The 18,393-nt window shown below is 41.8% G+C and overlaps 1 pseudogene; it reads right to left on the bottom strand.

The window, feature by feature from the left end:
• Positions 1-17,997: 17,997 nt before the first annotated feature.
• Positions 17,998-18,393, bottom strand: LOC101282653 (60S ribosomal protein L22-like 1; annotated as a pseudogene).

Genomic DNA, 18,393 nt, shown 5'->3' with positions numbered 1-18,393 from the left:
CTCTCCTAAAGCCCTGCCCCAACCTGCACATTCAAACCCATCCTGGTTTGAAGAGTAGGAGAGGCCTTCTCTTTAAGCTGCTCCAGCTGTTAAAGAGAGCAGTTGGAGTTGCATGTGAAAATATACTGTATTAATTTTGAATCATGCCTATGGTTACTTCTTCTGTGAAGGAGTTCTTGATTTTTCTATCTACTTGTTGTATTTCTACCAAACTCTCTATTGAAATCTCAGTATTTTTTTTTTCATTTGAGATCAGGCATTTCACGTAACTTCTCAAATTTTCTATTTTTTTACAGCGTTACTGAGGTACAGTTGTTTAAAATGTACAATTTGATGAGTTTTAACATACAAATATACCAGTGAAACCACCACAACAATCAAGAAGTTGAGAAGATCAACCAATTTTCTACAAAACAAGTAAGTTCCAGTCAAGAAGTCCAACTGATAAGCCATAGTATATATTCCCATACTGGTGGATTCATATGAGATTGAGCAGGTGTGACCCTGCAGAGGCCAGAGGTGCAGAGATGGGAAGCACAAAGTTACACAGTGGACATTGGGACTGACGGTTAGTGGGCCCACTGCTGCTTCCACCCCTCGGTTCTCAGGCCATCTATCCTTCCTGCTGGGGCACATGCACCTATAGGGGGTCTCTGATTTAACAAATGCACTGCATCCTGAAGAATGGCACTCTATTCTTACAGAGTGCCTAGTACATTGGTTGTGCCTTTAGAAGGGCATTTCAGCATTCTGTGAGGCTGGCCGCCTCCAGGTGCATTATGTGATATCAAGCTGTGCATCCCACGACCATGGGCTATTCCCATACCTTGTTTACTGGTCATATGCTGTGCTTGGTGGGATTCCATGCCTATGGATTGGGCAAGTGTCACGACCATAGGGGGTCAAAAGTAATAGGATGAAGATAATGGGAATCGTCTTGAGAAAATAGAGGATGTCAGTGTACAATAATAGGCAAGATGAGTGGTAAAGCAAAGGGAAAGAAAAAGGATTCTGTAGAACCAGAAAGCTAATCTTGTTCTGTCATCTTGGATAGACGCTAACTACTTCCGAAGTCTGCAAATTTTGGAAAATTCCTAAGAATCCTCAGTCTGAGGTCTAATGGAATGGATGGCTTGTAGTCCAGAGAACGTGATGTATGTCTTTTCAGTTGGCAAACACGTATCCAAGGATTAACACTTTGGAGTTTCATGCTGTGTCAGTTGTTAATAGTGGCTGATGAGACCCTTTCTATTGAGGCTCAAGGGCAGTTTTCCTCTGTGATGCCTTCCCAGATATCAAACCTCCATATTTCAGATCATGCAGAGGCTACGTAGGTGGGTGTTTTGGAAATTGCTAAAAACAAAGCCAAAAAAAAAAGAAGTTTCAGCTACTACCTTTCCTTCTTGTATGCCTGTTTCTTTCACAAATCTCCCCAAGGCGGCGAGTGGGGGCGAGCCATTTCTTAATCATATCTGTCTTCCTTCTTCTTCTCCAGAGATCCACAAAGGGCGGGTGCAGGTAAATATTTAGTAAAGACGTTGAATCTCATGGCATCGTGCCCGCCTTACTAGCAGTGGGCTCGCTCTCAGCCAGCCGCTGCTCGTTCTTTCCGCGTGTCCAGCCTGGTGGATCTGTGCCGTGGCATGCACTGCCTCAGTCCTGAGAGCCTGGCCACATTCCAGGGCAGGACTCACTGCTTGATGAAGCCAGAAGAATGCCTGCAGCAGATGAGCACGTCCCCAGCCAGGGTGCGAACGGTAGTGAAATCACTGCCGCTTCCTGTGAGGGGTCAAGTGCCATGACCCCAACAGGAAGATGCTCGTGGCTACGTTAGTAGAATCAGAGTTTCCAGAATGCAGAGGCCTAGCATCTTACTCTATCCAGGGTCATCACCATTGGAGGGTCGATTTTTTCTCTTCGTTTGACTTCTAACATCGTGAGACTGCATTTGTAAGGAAAGGTTTTCTTGTAGCCTCACTCACTCAACAGTGGAATGGACCGCCATGGGGAGTTTGAATTCCCTGCCTGGGGTGCTGGATACCATCTTCGCAGAGATGTGTGGAGGTGGGGAAGAGGACTCCCAGCCCCCAAGATGCTATGAGTCTCTGGTGCCCATTGTCCCTAGGGTGCTGCCAGAGGTACGCAGTCTGATGCAGATTTTGCAATGCAGCTTTGAGGTTAGTGATGCAAGTTCATTGAGTAGAAAACGTGGCTGGTGAGATGGACCCCAGGCTGCTGCTTGGGCTCCAAGGGTCTGACTCACGCCTCACAGCCCCTGTGAGCGTTTCAGACTGAAGCAATGTTGTCTCTCGTTCCTCTTCCTCCGCTCATCCCGTCAAGGTGGGCGGCTGGTCTTCAGCCCTCCTCTCCTTGATTCCACACAACGCCCCTGGGAAACCTCAGCTTCAACCCCTGCCTCTGTGATGATAAATCCTAATGCTGTGTCTCCAGCCTTGACCTCATCCCTTAGCGAACAGACCCACGTAACCAGCAATTTATTGGACATCTTCATATTGTCTGTCCTACATCTCAAACTCGATGTGTCCCAAACTAAGATGTTTTCTCCTGCCTTCAAACCTGACAACCCTCACCGAGCCAGCCACCATACAGGAACCTTCCTCCACCTCCCTCTCAAGTCCACTTCTCCCTTGTGTCCACAGCCTATGTGTTCCACCCTACAGTGCCTCTTTTTATCAGCCTTTTTTATTCCAGTTCTGTTGCCACTGATTTCATTATCTCTTTCCTGGGCTTTATTGCATGGCCTCGTGGCTGGTCCCTTTGTCCCAGCTCCCTCTTTTCTAAGCACCACACTCTATGTTAGGTGGGTCTGTAAATGGACAAAACAACTTTAGAAAACTAGCACTGTCTATTCAAGTAGATATATGCATACCCTGTGACCCAACAATTCCACTCCTAGATAGGTACACAACAGATGGATAAAAGCACCCATAAAAGCACCAGAGTCATGTGCAAGAAGGTTTATAGCCCCAAACTGGAAACTAAATATTGCCCATTAATAATTGTGATACCTTCATACAATGGGATATTAACATAAAGATAACTAACAAACTACTTTTATGTATAGCAACATGGATGAGTCTTGAAAACATTGCTTTGAGTGAAAGAAGCCAAATGCAAGAAAATAGGGGAAAATAATTTATGGTGTTAAAATCAGGATAGTTCTTTCTCTTGTGATTGGGTAGTTCCTGAAAGGGGGCCAAAAGGGATTTCTGGAGTTTTTAGTAATGATTTCTTTCTTTAGCTGGGTGCTATTTACATAGGTGTGGTCAGTTAGTGAAAATGTTTGCACTTTTCTATATGTATGCTATCCTTCAATAAAAAGTTTACTAACGCCCTCCCACCCACCTACACGCCGAAACAAAATTCCTTCCATGTTCCTCATAACCAGCAGAAACATTTCCAAACCCTGGCAGTACATTCAGTATTCTCTGTGGTATGACCCAGGGCATCTCCTTCCCGTCTATGGCATGTGTGCCGTCTACACTAGGCCACGCCCCGTTTTCCTTGCACATCTCTGTGCCCTTGCTTTTGTAGTTCCTTCAGCCTGGAATTCCTCTCTCTATCTGTCCCTGTGCTGCAAGTGCCATCTCTGCGAGGCCTCCCTTGATTTCTCAGGCCAAACATCTCTCCTGGGCTTGCATTCCCATGGCATGCTGCTTTTCCCTCTCTCAGGGCCCTTAGCTCTCTCTGCTTACATGTGTTTCCTTGACTGGTGGTAAACCTCCGAGGTAGTAGGAACAGTGTCTCCTTCACCTTTGTAAAATTTCCTGGAGTCAGTGCTGTGCTTGCTACAGTGCTTGAGCTATCGAATATTGAATGCGTGCTCTGAGTTAAGCCTCAGAGCCTCAGTCTGCGTGCTCTGAGTTAAGCCTCGCTGCCAGAAAGCCAAGACATCCAGCTTGCCTGCAAAAATATTTTGCCAAGAGCCAAGTCCCTTTGCAAGTAAGCACATCCTGCCGTCCTTTATTGGCTGCTGACAGCCGAGCAGATGTAAATGTGTTGTGCAGCGTTGTGGGCGTGTCCAATTAGACTCGGTGAGACTGAGCAGCCCCACTAACATGAATGAGCCATGCACCATATGTGGTTAATGACCATGTCGCTCCGTGTCAATTCTTAATCCCAGATAATTAGTAGATAGATAATTGGTGGAAGAATGGGAGGTGCTGATGGATGTCCCATCACTTGGGTGAAGCTAATGATCCTCTATGGATTAAGACCCACCCTCTGTAAGTGTTGCTGGTTCCTATTTGAAATGCTCCTTTTGAAAGGGCCTAGATCCAAGACGAGGTGTCAGGAACTCCAGAGTGGGGCATTAGCATCAGTACTAATTACCTGGGTTGCTTCCATGGAAGGTGGGTGGATGGGCCCCACGGCCACCAGCCTAGTGCAGGCAGCTCAGAGTCCTGTACTAACCCTGACCTGTTGGGTAATCTTGAGTAGGTCCTTTCTCCTTTCTTGGTTCTGCCATTTGTCTAATGGCAAAGGGTGGAAGGAATGGGGTGGACATGCGGACTCGAGAACCCATTGTAGACGAGAGTCTCCCTACTCTGCTCCTTCTTGGCTATGTCAGAGGCATGGTTAGTTGGTCTGGATGTCAGGGTGCTGCGAAAGGGACGTTCTGGGGGTGAAAGCAGACATCTAAGATGTGTGCTGACAGTATCTTACTGTGTGCATGGTGACCCTGGAGTTGCATATCCTGACAGCCCTGGGTTCAACAACTGTTACGTGTAACATGTAACAAACCATTAATGCTCAAGAGAATGGAACTTAAAGGAAGCTCTGCCATGGAACTGGATGTAGAGGAATGAGCACTCGACTAGAAGTCAGGAGGCTACTTTTGAGGCTGTTACCGAAGGTGGTTAGATCACAATCTCTCTGAGCTTCAGTTAGTAAGAAATTTATATAGATATGGATCTAAGACTTCTGAATCCAAGTCCAGTCATCTTTAAAAACTGTTTTTGGTGAAATATATCATCCATATAAAAGAAGGAATTGATGCACTACACATCATCATCACCATCAAATGAGCATCCTTGAAGCCACCACCCAGCCTAAGAGATCAGAATATTGCCATAGACCCCTTAGGTTCCTCCCCGCCCAGGATAATCACTAACATAATTTTGTGCTAATCATCCCCATGTATTTCTTTAGTTACAACGTGATGGTATAGAGGACTGACATTCAGCCGTTTGCTCCGGTACAGTAGTTCCCATTGTTTACAGCTGGTGTCTGTTTTGGCTGGCTGGGCACCCACCCTGATCAGTTGGTGCCTGGCTGAATAGTCAGCAAATATTTCTAATATCACTCCTATATGTATAGATCCCTAAACAGGAAAGGTATTGTTTAGTTTCATCCATTTAGCACTTTCTATGACTGAAATAATAAGGCATATATTCCTCTGTGACTTTTCTTTTTTTATGTTAAATATTTTGTTTTTGAGATTCACCCATGTTGATGTTTGTAGCTGTAGTTCATTCATTTTCACTTGTAGTGAAATTTCACAAGTAGTATTGCATTGTATGAATAGACCACAATTTATTTATGCACTCTGATGTTGATAGACATTTGTGGGGTTTTTTTCAGTTATTTACAATTGATGAACACACTGTTGTGAAAATTCTTGTACATATCTTCTGGTGCACAATGGCAAGATGTGCTGCATCTATGTTTATGTCCTCTTTTTCCATAATTAATTGTATTTATTTGAGCCTTCTCTCTCAATCTCTTTCCCTTTTGATTAATCTCATCAGAAGTTTGTCTATTTTATTAAGCTTTTCAAAAATACAGATTTTACTTTGTTGATATCTCTATATTGTATTTTTATATTTTATTAATTCTTTCTCTTATCTTTATTATCTTCTCCTTTCTTTGGATTTATTATTTTATGATTTCTAATTTCTTATGTTAGATTGCTTAGCTAATTAATTTTGAAAATGTTCTTTTTAAGGTAAATATTAAGGCTATAATTTTCCCTCTAAATAGCACTTTAGCTCTCTCCCTCAGGTTTGATATGCCATATTTTATTTATGGTTTGATCTTAAATATCTTACTATTTCTATTAAGACTTCTTCTTTGAGTTGTTTAGAATTGTTTTAAATTTTCCAAACATGTAGGGTTCTTTAGTTTTCTTTTTTTTTATCTTTAGTTATTTTTGTTGTTGCTGTTATTGTTAACTTAAGTGCATGGTCAGAGTTTACGGTCTGACACCAATCTTTTGAGGCTTGTTTTATGGGTTAGCACCTGGTCAATACTTATAGATGTTCCATGTGTGCTAACAAAAATGTTTTCTTCTATTGCTGGGTTCCCTATTCCTTGAATGACGTTAGGCTTGTTAATTGAGCTGTTCAAATATTCCCTATGCTTATTGATATTTTTGTTTGTTTGATCTATTATTATTGAGAGAGATGTGTTTACTGTGATGGTGTATTTTATTTTATTATTTATTTATTTATTATTGAAGTATAGTTGAATTACAATGCTGTGTTAATTACTGCTGTACAGCAAAGCGACTCAGTTATACATATATATATACATATATATATATATATATATATATATATATATACATTTGTTTTAATATTCTTTTCCATTATGGGTTATCACAGGATATTGAGTATAGTTCCCTGTGCTATACAATAGGACAGTGTTGTTTTTCCATTCTATATAAACAAGTTTGCATCTGCTAATTCCAAACTCCCTATCCAACCCTCTCCCACCCCCTCCCCCTTGGCAATCACCAGTCTATTCTCTATGTCCCTGATTCTGTTTGTTTCATAGATAGCTTCATTTGTGTCATATTTTAGATTCCACATATACATGATATCATATGGTATTTGTCTTTCTCTTCCTGACTTACTTCGCTTAGTATGATAACCTCTAGTTGCATCTGTGTTGCTTCAAATAGCATCATTTCATTGTTTTTTATGGCTGAGAAATGTTCTGTTGTGTGTGTGTGTGTGTGTGTGTGTGTATATATATATATATATTACGTTTTCTTCATCCAATTCATCTGTCGATGGACATTTAGGTTGTTTTCATGTCTTGGCTATTGTGAATAGTGCTGCTATGAACATTGGAGTACATGTATCTTTTCAGATTATAGTTTTGTCTGGATATATACCCAGGAGTGGGATTGCTGGATCATAGGGTAATTCTATTTTTAGTTTTCTGAGGAACCGCCATACTGTTTTCCACAGTGACTGCACCAACTGACATTCCCACCAACAGTGTAGGAGGGTTCTGATGGTGTATTTTAATTCTGCCAACTTTTGTTCTATATATATATTTTTTTATTGGAGTATAGTTGCTTTGCACTGCTGTGTCAGTTTCTGCTGTACAGCAAAGTGAATCAGCCATATGTATACATATATCCCCTCTTTTTTGGATTTCCTTCCCATTTAGGTCACCACAGAGCACCGAGTAGAGTTCCCTGTGCTATACAGTAAGTTGTCATTAGTTATCTATTTTATACATACTAGTGTATATATGTCAATCACAATCTCCCAATTCATCCCACCCCTGCCCTTTCCCCCTTGGTATCCATATGTTTGTTCTCTATGTCTGTGTCTCTATTTCTGCTTTGCAAATAAGATAATCTATACCATTTTTCTAGATTCCACATATATGCATTAATATATGATATTTGTTTTTCTCTTTCTGACTTACTTCACTCTGTATGACAGTCTCTAGGTCCATCTACGTCTCTGCAAATGACAAAAATTCGTTCCTTTTTATGGCTGAGTAATATTCCATTGTGTATATGTACCACATCTTCTTTATCCATTCCTCTGTTGATGGATATTTAGGTTGCTTCCATGTCCTGGCTATTGTAAATAGAGCTACAATGAACATTGGGGTGCATATATCTTTTTAAATTATGGTTTTCTCTGGGTAAATGCCCAGTAGTGGAATTGCTGGGTCATATGATAGTACTATTTTTAGTTTTCTAAGGAACCTCCATACTGTTCTCCATAGTGGCTGTATCAATTTACATTCCCACCAACAGTGCAGGAGGGTTCCCTTTTCTCCACACCCTCTCCAGCATTTATTGTTTGTAGATTTTTTGATGATGGCCATTCTGACCAGTGTGAGGTGATACCTCATTGTAGTTTTGATTTGCATTTCTCTAATAATTAGTGATGTTGAACATCTTTTCATGTGCCTCTTGGCCATCTGTATGTCTTCTTTGGAGAAGTGTCTATTTATGTCTTCTGCCCATTTTTGGATTGGGTTTTTTTTTTTTGACATTGAGCTGTGTGAGCTGTTTGTGTATTTTGGAGATTAATCCCTTGTCAGTTGCTTCATTTGCAAATATTTTCTCCCATTCTGAGGGTTGTCTTTTCATCTTGTTTATGGTTTCCTTTGCTGTGCAAAAACTTTTAAGTTTCATTAGGTCCCATTTGTTTATTTTTGTTTTTATTTTCATTACTCTAGGAGGTGGGTCAAAAAAGATCTTGCTGCGATTTATGTCAAAGAGTGTTCTGCCTATGTTTTCCTCTAAGAGTTTTATAGTGTCTGGCCTTATATTTAGGTCTTTAATCCATTTTTAGTTTATTTTTGTGTATGGTGTTAGGGAGTGTTCTAATTTCATTCTTTTACATGTAGCTGTCCAGTTTTCCCGTCACTATTTATTGAAGAGGCTGTCTTTTCTCCATTGTATATCCTTGCCTCCTTTGTCATAGATTAGTTGACCATAGGTGCGTGGGTTTATCTCTGGGCCTTCTATGCTGTTCCATTGATCTGTATTTCTGTTTTTGTGCCAGTACCATACTGTCTTGATTACTGTAGCTTTGTAGTATAGTCTGAAGTCAGGGAGCCTGATTCCTCCAGCTCCATTTTTCTTTCTCAAGATGGCTTTGGCTATTTACGGTGCGCGGGCCTCTTACTGTTGTGGCCTCTCCCGTTGTGGAGCACAGGCTCCGGACGCGCAGGCCTGGCGGCCATGGCACATGGGCCAAGCCGCTCTGCGGCATGTGGGATCTTCCCAGACCGGGGCATGAACCCTTGTCTCCTGCATCGGCAGGCGGACTCTCAACCACTGCGCCACCAGGGAAGCCCCTATTCGGTGTCTTTTGTGTTTCCATACAAATTGTAAAATTTTTTATTCTTATTCTGTGAAAAATGCCATTGATAATTTGATAGGGATTGCATTGAATCTGTGGATTGCTTTGGGTAGTATAGTCATTTTCACAGTATTGATTCCTCCAATCCAAGAACATGGTATATCTCTCCAATTCTGTGTGTCATCTTTGATTTCTGTCATCTTTGATTTCTTTTGTCAGTATCTTATAGTTTTCTGGATACAGAAAACTTTCTTTTGCCTCCGTAGGTGGGTTTATTCCTAGGTATTTTACTCTTTTTGTTGAAATGGTAAATGGGGTTGTTTCCTTAATTTCCCTTTCTGATCTTTCATTGCTAGTATATAGGAATGCAAAAGATTTCTGTGTATTAATTTTGTATACTGCAACTTTACTAAATTCATTGATTAGCTCTAGTAGTTTTCTGGTGACATCTTTAGGATTTACTATGTATAGTATCATGTCATCTGCAAACAGTGACAGTTGTACTTCTTCTTTTCCAAATTGGATTCCTTGCTCTGTATATTTTAAAGCTAAGTTGTTAGGTGCAGACAAGTTTAGAATGTTATTATGTTCTTGGTGAACTGAAAGTGTTATTATTATAAAGTGACCCACATTATCTCTAGTGAGGTTTAGTTTGTTTGTTTTGGGCCATAAAAGATTTTGTCTGATATTATCACAGCTAGAGAGGGTTTATTTTATTAACCTGATTTTTTTTTTTTTTTTGTCTCTCACTGTGGCTTATGGGATCTTAGTTCCCCAACCAGGGATTGAACCTGGGGCCACAGCAGTGAAAGCGTGGAGTCCTAACCACTGGACCACCAGGGAACTCCCTAACCTGATTTATTTTTATGTCAAAACTTAATACTTTAAAATAATTGTAGATTCACTTTTAAGAAATACAGAAAAAAAAAAAAGACAAAGAAATAAGAGAGATCCTATGTACCCTTTACTCAATTTCCCCCAATAGTAACATCTTATAAAACAATAGTATAATAACACAACTAGGATAGCAACGTTCATATACTCAAGATACACAACATGCCAATCACCACAAGGATCTCTCCTGTTTCCTTATTTATTTATTTATTTTTGCGGTACGCGGGCCTCTCACTGCTGTGGCCTCTCCCATTGCAGAGCACAGGCTCCGGACGCGCAGGCCCAGTGGCCATGGCTCACGGGCTCAGCCGCTCTGCGGCATGTGGGATCCTCCCAGACCGGGGCACAAACCCGTGTCCCCTGCATCGGCAGGCGGACTCTCAACCACTGTGCCACCAGGGAAGCCCTCCTGTTTCCTTTCATATTCACACCCACTTCACTCCCAACTGCACCCTCTCCTTAACCCTTGGCAATCTCTGAGCTGTTGTTCTCCATTACTATATTTTTTTCATTTCAATAATGTTATATAAATGCAATCGTACAACATGTTACCTGTTGGAATTGGCTTTTTTCACTCAGCATAATTCTCTGGAGGTTATTCCAAGTTGTTGTGTGTATTGGTAGTTTATTCCTTTTTATTACTAAGTATTATTCCATGATACAGGTGTACCAAAGTTTAACTATTTACCCATTGAAAGACATCTGTTTTTTTTTCAGAAGTTTCGCTATTACGAATAAGCTGCTATAAATATTCATATACAGGTTTTAGTGTGAACATAATCTTTATTTCTCTGGGATAAATGCCCAGGAGTGCAATTGCTGAGTCACATTGTTGTTATATGTTTAGCTTTATAAGAAACCGCCAAACTGTTTTCTAGAGTGGCAGTACCATTTTACATTCCTGTCAGCATTTTATGAATGATCCAGTTTCTTTGACTCCTTGCCAACATTTGGTGTTGTCGCTGTTTTTTTTTTTTATTATAGCCGTTGTGATAGGTATGCAGTGATATTTCATTGTGGTTTTAATTTGCATTTCCCTAATGGCTAATGATGTTGAACATCTTTTCATGTGTTTATTTGTCACCTATGTATCTATCCTCTTTGGTGCAATATCTCTTTTGTCCATTTTCTAGTTGGATTGTTTTCTTACTGTTGAGTTTGAGAGTTGTATATGTACTACATATGAATCTTTTGTCAAATATGTGATTTGAAAATATTTTCTTCTGGTTTGTGGCTTGTCTTTTCTTCCTTTTAACAGGATCTTTCCTAGACAAATGTTTTTAACTTTAACAAAGTCCTATTTAGCAATTTTTTTTTCTCTTATGCATTGTGCTTTGATGTCAAGTCTAAGAACTTTTTGCTTGCCTAGTCCTACATCCCAAAGATTTTCTCCCATGTTTTTTTCTAAAAGTTCTGTAGTTTTACATTTTATGTTTAAGTCCATTATCCATTTAAAGTTAATTTTTGCATAAAGTATGAGATTTAGGTTGAGGGTTTTTTTTTGTGTTTTGACTGTGGATGTCCAGTTGCTCCAGCACCATTTGTTGAAAAGGGTATCTTTCCTCTGTTGGATTGCTTTTTTTTTTTTGCGGTACGCGGGCCTCTCACTGTTGTGGCCTCTCCCGTTGCGGAGCACAGGCTCCAGACGCGCAGGCTCAGCGGCCATGGCTTACGGACCCAGCTGCTCTGCGGCATGTGGGATCTTCTTGGACCGGGGCCCGAACCCGTGTCCCCTGCATCGGCAGATGGACTCTCAACCACTGCACCACCAAGGAAGCCCCGATATTTCTATATATTACAAAATGATGACCATGATAAGACTAGTTACCATCTGTCACCATACAGAGTTATAATATTATTGACGCTATTATCTTTTTTTCTGTTTTCTTGAGGTGGAAGCTTAGGTCATTGATTTGAGATTTTTCCTTTTTTCTAATGTATGCCTTTAGTGATATAAATTTCCCTCTTAGCAGTTCTTTTGCTATTTCCCACAAGTTTTGACATGTTGTATTTTCATTTTCATTCACTTCCATTGGTAATTTTTTTTTTCCCTGAGACTTTCTCTTTTACCCGTGGACTATTTAGAAATGTGCTGTGCAGTTTCCAAGTATTTGGAGATCTTCTTGTTATCTCTCTCAGAGAACTTTGGAGAGCTAAGTCTGTATGATATCAATTCTCTTAAATTTATTGAGGTTTGTTTTTATGGCCCAGGAGATGGTCTGTTCTGGCACATCTTCCATAGGCATTTGAATAGCAGGTGTATTCTGCTGTTATTGGGTGGAGTGTTCTACAAATGTTGACTACATCCTCTTGTATGATGGTATCACTGAGTTGTTCTATATCTTTGCCAATTTTCTGTCTACTTGTTCTATCAATTATTGAGAGAGGGTTGTTGAAGTCTCCAGTTATAATTGTGAATTTGTTTCTTTCTCATTTCAGTTCTATCAGTTTTGCTTCACATATTTTGTAGCTCGGTTGTTTGGTGCATACACATTTAGGATTGCTAAATGTTGTTGGTGGGTTTACCCTTTTGTCATTAGGTAAAGTCCTTCTCTGTTCCTAGGAATTTTCTTTGTTCTGAAGCCTACTTTACCTGATATTAATATAGCCCTCCTGTTTTGTTTGATTAATGTTTTTATGATATATATTTTTGATCCTTTTACTTTCAACTTGCCTATATTGCTATATTAGAAGTAAGTTTCTGATAGATAGCTATGTTAACTTCCTATAGCTGCTAAAACAAATTACCACAAACTTGGTGAGCTAAAACACCACATATTTATTCTCTCGCAGTTCTGGAGGTCAGAAGTCCAAAATCAGTTTCACTGGGCTAAAATCAAGGTGTTGGCAAGGCTAGCACCGTCTTGAGGCTCCAGGAGAGAATCTATTCTTTGTCTCTTCCAACTTCTAGAGGTTGCTAGTATTCCTTGGCTCATGGCCACATCATTCTGATCTCATGCTCTCGTTGTCACATCTCCTATTTCTGTGTTAAATCTCCCTCTCCCCCTCTCTTATAAGGACATTGGTGATTACATTTAGGACCTACCTGGACAATCCAGGATAATCTCCCCATTTCAAGATTCTTAACTTAATCACATTAAAGACCCCTTTGCCATAAGGTAATATTTGCAGGTTCCAGGGATTAGGACCTGGGTGTCTTTGTGGACCGTCATTCATTTTACCACAACAGCATGTAATTGGGTCCGTGCTCCCCACTTGGCCATTGTTGGTGTGGGTGTGGGTGGGTCACAGTTTTTCTGTGGTGTTTGACTGGAGTAGTCTTCTGTCTTGCTGGGCTGCCCTTTTCCTGCTTGTTTGGCTGAGGAGAGCAGGCTTTTGGGAGGCATTTTTGTCTGTGCCCTTTGGTGTTTTCAGGTTGCCAGTTTCTTCAGCTTCAAGTCTGGGATATAAGGCAAAAAGAAAATGCGTTAAAAAAAAAGAAACAAAAAAAAAAAGAAACGAAAAACAAACAAAAAAGAAATAGAAAATGCATTTTATTCACCCTTATCCTGAGTATGTATACCTTTGGAAATCCCAACTTTTGTATAGTCTCCTTGTACATTCTCAACCTAAAATAGGCCCTAGATTTTTTTTTTCTTTGGCTGCGTTGGGTCTTCGTTGCTGCGCATGGGCTTTCTCTAGTTGCAGCAAGCGGGGCTACTTTTCGTTGCGGTGTGTGGGCTTCTCATTGCGGTGGCTTCTCTTGCTGCAGAGCATGGGCTCTAGGCGCGCAGGCTCAGTAGTTGTGGCTCGTGGGCTCAGTAGTTGTGGTGCACGGGCTTAGTTCCTCTGCAGCATGTGGGATCTTCCCGGACCAGGGCTCAAACCGGAGTCCCCTGCATTGACAGGCAGATTCTTTACCACTGCACTACCAGGGAAGCCCCAGCAATGCATTTTAAAAGATATTTCATCCAGATATTTTAGTTGTTTCCATTGGAAAGTTCTTTAAGGGTGTTTGGTTCTCGTTGCTGATGGAAACAGACGTTCCAGTGTTTTTTCCACCAAGATGTCTGTACCCACATCTCAAAGTGTCAATGTTACCCAGGACCTTGATCTTGATACAGTTTGTGGGCCTTTTATAGGGTCAGGGAAATCATTACTCTCACTATAATGGAAAAGATCGGAGGAACGGATTTTTATTTTATTTCATTTTCCCCCCAGCTTCATTGAGATATAATTAACATATAATTGGAGGAACAGATTTTAGAGTCCCCTTGACAAGTCCTGTCGACTTATCCTGGCAAAAGCAAGACACAAATCCCTTTATTATGCTGGTACAGCATCCCTTTCTTTTGATAACATCTTCCTGATTTTGCTTTGTGGAAATCCCCACCCTCCTTCAATGTGTGTGGTCATGATTGGACTATCTGTTGGTCAATGTACCCTGTCCCCTGCTAGCCAAGAGGGGTGTGTGATACCAGAGGGATCAGTCAGGCAGTCTCCCTGGAGTTTGAATGTGAGTTCAAATTACTGACAACCTGATTCATCCTGACAGTGACACTCAGAAAAGCTCATCTATTAGCTGCTGCCCTGAATTCTGTCCTTTTTTTTATATATATATAAATTTATTTATTTATTTATTTATTTTGGGCTGTGTTGGGTCTTCGTTTCTGTGCGAGGGTTTTCTCTAGTTGCGGCGAGCGGGGGCCACTCTTCATCGCCGTGCACGGGCCTCTCACTGTCGCGGCCTCTCTTGTTGCGGAGCACAGGCTCCAGACACGCAGGCTCAGTAGTTGTGGCTCACGGGCCCAGTTGCTCCGCGGCATGTGGGATCCTCCCAGACCAGGGCTTGAACCCATGTCCCCTGCATCGGCAGGCAGATTCTCTACCACTGCGCCACCAGGGAAGCCCCAATTCTGTCCTTTTTAAGACCTGATTCCTCAGCTTTCCCTTCTGTTCTGTGAACCTCTCCATCTGTTTTTTCATCTGTGTTTGGACATCCCTCCAGAATGGGGAGTTTTTTATTGCCTGAGCCAGCCAGTATCACCCTTGTCTACCTCTGACTCTTTGAAGCTTCTTCCTTTTATTGACTGAAGTCTGTTGCTACACGGCATTGATGCTATCAGTGTGCCCCTCTTGCAGCATCTCTGTCCTGGAAACTACTCAGGGACTTGAAGAAAGGACATTGTGCTGCAGTCTGACTTTCTTCAGGCTACACAAGCCTAATTCTTCCAAGTGGTCCTCCCAGGACACAGGCTGCAGCCCCTTCCCCATCCTGATTGTCTTCTCATGATACATTCCAGTTGATCAATGTCCCTCAAAAAATGTGAAGCTCAGGGCCAATCCAGACACCCTGAACAGGGCAAAGTCAGGCGGGGCCATCACCTCCTTGCTCTGAGCACTCTACTTCTTTTAATACAGTCTCCAAGTTCATTATTTTGGCAGCTTCATGACACTCCTGACTCATAGTGAGCATAGTATTGGCTAAGCTGTCTTCACACATGCTGCTACCCATCCTGGATTTCCTGGCTGACCCATGTGCTGTTGGTTTGTTTTTAACTCACAGCCCTGCTTAAAAACATGGCCGATCTTGCCTAAGTTTTCCATGGCACAGTCCGAAAGATCTTGCCATGGCGTCATGTAGTTTCTGGATTCCCCTTGGAATCTAAATAATCCAGAAGAAGGGAGTGTTAGGAAACACTGCCTTTCTCTCAAACAGCACCCAGACCCAGCGTGGAACAGAAATCATGGATGTAATTCTGAGAAAAGCCCAGCCCAGACTGGGGTTGGCTGAGGTCTCCAAAGGTAAGCCTCTCGCTTAAGGTTGTAACATGTGTTACTCATTTCCTTTTGGGAGCAATTAATTCTAATCTTAATGTCAGACTTAAAGGCCAAAAGAAAGTAGGTTGAATCTGCATTTATTGACACTGTACATATTCATTGTTCCAAAGGCTGCAGGGTGGACTCAGATATTGTGAAACTTGGCTGGGCAAGCAGGGGTCCTAAGGATAGGCCTAGGCTCCTTGGGGGCAGCTCTCCTGGCCCTCCTTCCCTTTGTCATCTCAAGGGGGCTCCCCAGTCTCTTTGCTTCCTCTGAATGTCAGGAGTGCACAAGAAAAAAAAACGGACTTCCCTGGCAGTCCAGTGGTTAAGACTCCGTGCTCCCAATGCAAGGGGGCATGAGTTTAATCCCTGGTTGGGGAACTAAAATCCCACATGCCGCATGTTGAAGCCAAAAAAAAAAAAAAAAAAGGAGTGCACAAGGCTGGGGGGATCCCCAGGCTTCAGAGTCCCCTCAACAAGTCTAGGCTGACCTAGCAGAAATATTCAAATCTTCCACCCCAAGGAGAAGAGGCATTCGTATATGTGTGTGTATGTGTGTCTTCTGGTTGAGGTGGGGCAGCCTGGCTGGAGACTATAGTGGAAGTGAGAGTGCTTCCCATGTACCAGTTATCTGCTGCATAACAAATTATCCCAAAGCTTAGGGGCTTAAAATCATAACATTTCTGATCTCAGTTTCTCTGCTCCTCTGCTTCAGGGTATCTCAGAAGCCTGCAGTCATCTCAAAATGTGATTGGGAAGGATTCGCTTCCTAGCTCATTCACGTAGTTTCTGGCAGGTTTAGTTCTTACAGGCTGTTGGACTAAGATCTCAGTTCCTCATAAGTCGCTTGGTTCCTTACCATCTTGGTCTCTCCGTACTGCATCTTACAACATGGCAGCCTGCTTCATTAGAGCACATAAGAGAGTGAGTGCCAGCAAGACGGAAGTCACAGTGTCTTGTAACCTAATCATGGAAGGGACATCTTATAACTTTTCCCATATCCTGTTTATTAGAAGCAAGTCACTAGACTCAGTGGGAGGGGCTTACACAGGCTGTGAATACCAGGAGGGATGATCACTGGAAGCCGTAGTGTGAGACCCTGCGGGGCAGGTGGGAGGGACAGGTGGGGTGTGAGGCACATCAGGCCTGGGATAACCGCCAGCTATCTAGAAGGTGAACCTAATAGGTTGTGGACGGAGGGCAGGGACTTGGGGACCCAGGCTATGTCTGAGAACTCTGGGTCTGAGCAGCCTGTAAGATTGGGCCCAGATCTGGGTGTGTACTAATCCTAAGCACCCCTGGACCCAGGCTGAGTAATCAAGGTGGGGGTTGGCTCTCATACTTCGTACTACCAAGCCACTTTCCTAGGTCTGCATGCTGTGAGCACCCACTACTGCAGGCAAGGCACCATGCCAGGCACAGCATTAAAATGCTGTGGGAATCCATTCATTTGTAATAATTCACACAGTGTAACTGCAAGAGCACTGGGTCAGAGCCTGGTGTCCCAAGTCTAGTGTGGGCTCCATCGAAATTGCTGGTGACCCCTCTTTGGGCTTTAGCTCCCCATGCTATAAACACTATTGCAGTAAAACTTCCCCCATTTCACTTCACCCCCAATCACTTTGAGGTTGTTTTGAGAACTTCATGAGATAAAGACATGGAAGGGCTTGGAAATAAACTATCACACTACAGTTTACAGAAACTTTCATATTATGCTATTCCATTCTCATGTTTGTGTTCAGAGGAGGGGGACTCAGATTCACCAAAGGTTATGTTAAAGGGACACCAGAGTCCATCTGAAAACCCCCAGGCACACACATGTACCCAGTGTATAGATGGGACTGCCAAAGGCAAGGGACTCATTCAAGGTCACACACAAAGTTGGTGGCTGTGGAGGGATGAGGCCCCGAATCTTCTTCTTTTTTTTAATTTTAAATATTTTATTATCTAAAGTTATACCCAAAATTGTGCTTCATTTTTTCCTATACTACACTATACACTTTAACTCGAGGACATTTTAAAAAGCAATACATTTCAGAAATCCTGGAAAGAATTCTACCAGCTATAAGTTATTTAAATATTGCTTATAGAAAGTATTAAAGAACCATGTAAACAGCATACAACTAAAGAGATGAACGCTTAACCTGAGTACAGTGTTTTTCATTCACTGATAATCTAAGGGTCAATTTCTAGATGTTTCTTTGTCTTGTATGCTTCATTTGTTTTATCAGCAAGCAAAGGCCTATAAGGGATGGCTTCACTGCCCCTCAGACTCAGATCCACCTTCATCTTGACTAATCTGGAAGTAACGAAGTTCGTAAGTCTCCTCATCAGATGCAACCCCCGAAGCTGATCACCAAGATTATTCTTTTTAAGGTATTTCTTGGTAAGATATTTCAAATACCTTTTAGAGAATTGTTCCTCAGAAACAACCATGATTTTATTCTTGAAGGCTTTAATGTGAACAACATTCCCAAGATTTCCAGTTTTTCCTGGAAAAACTTTAACTTTCTCAACGTAGAAACTGTTCAGAATTTCCAGAATCAAAAATTCCATCTTCTCCTGGATGAGTAAGATCCAAACTAAACTTCCAGGTTGACTTCTTAGGCCTCTTGTCTTTCTCCGGCACCATCTTGAAGGCCGGCCGTGCAAT

This window comes from Orcinus orca, chromosome 6 (assembly GCF_937001465.1).
Source record: "Orcinus orca chromosome 6, mOrcOrc1.1, whole genome shotgun sequence".
Classification (NCBI taxonomy): Eukaryota; Metazoa; Chordata; class Mammalia; order Artiodactyla; family Delphinidae; genus Orcinus; species Orcinus orca.
The sequence above is the reverse complement of the archived record's forward strand: the minus strand, read 5'-3'. Positions and strand labels throughout refer to the sequence as shown.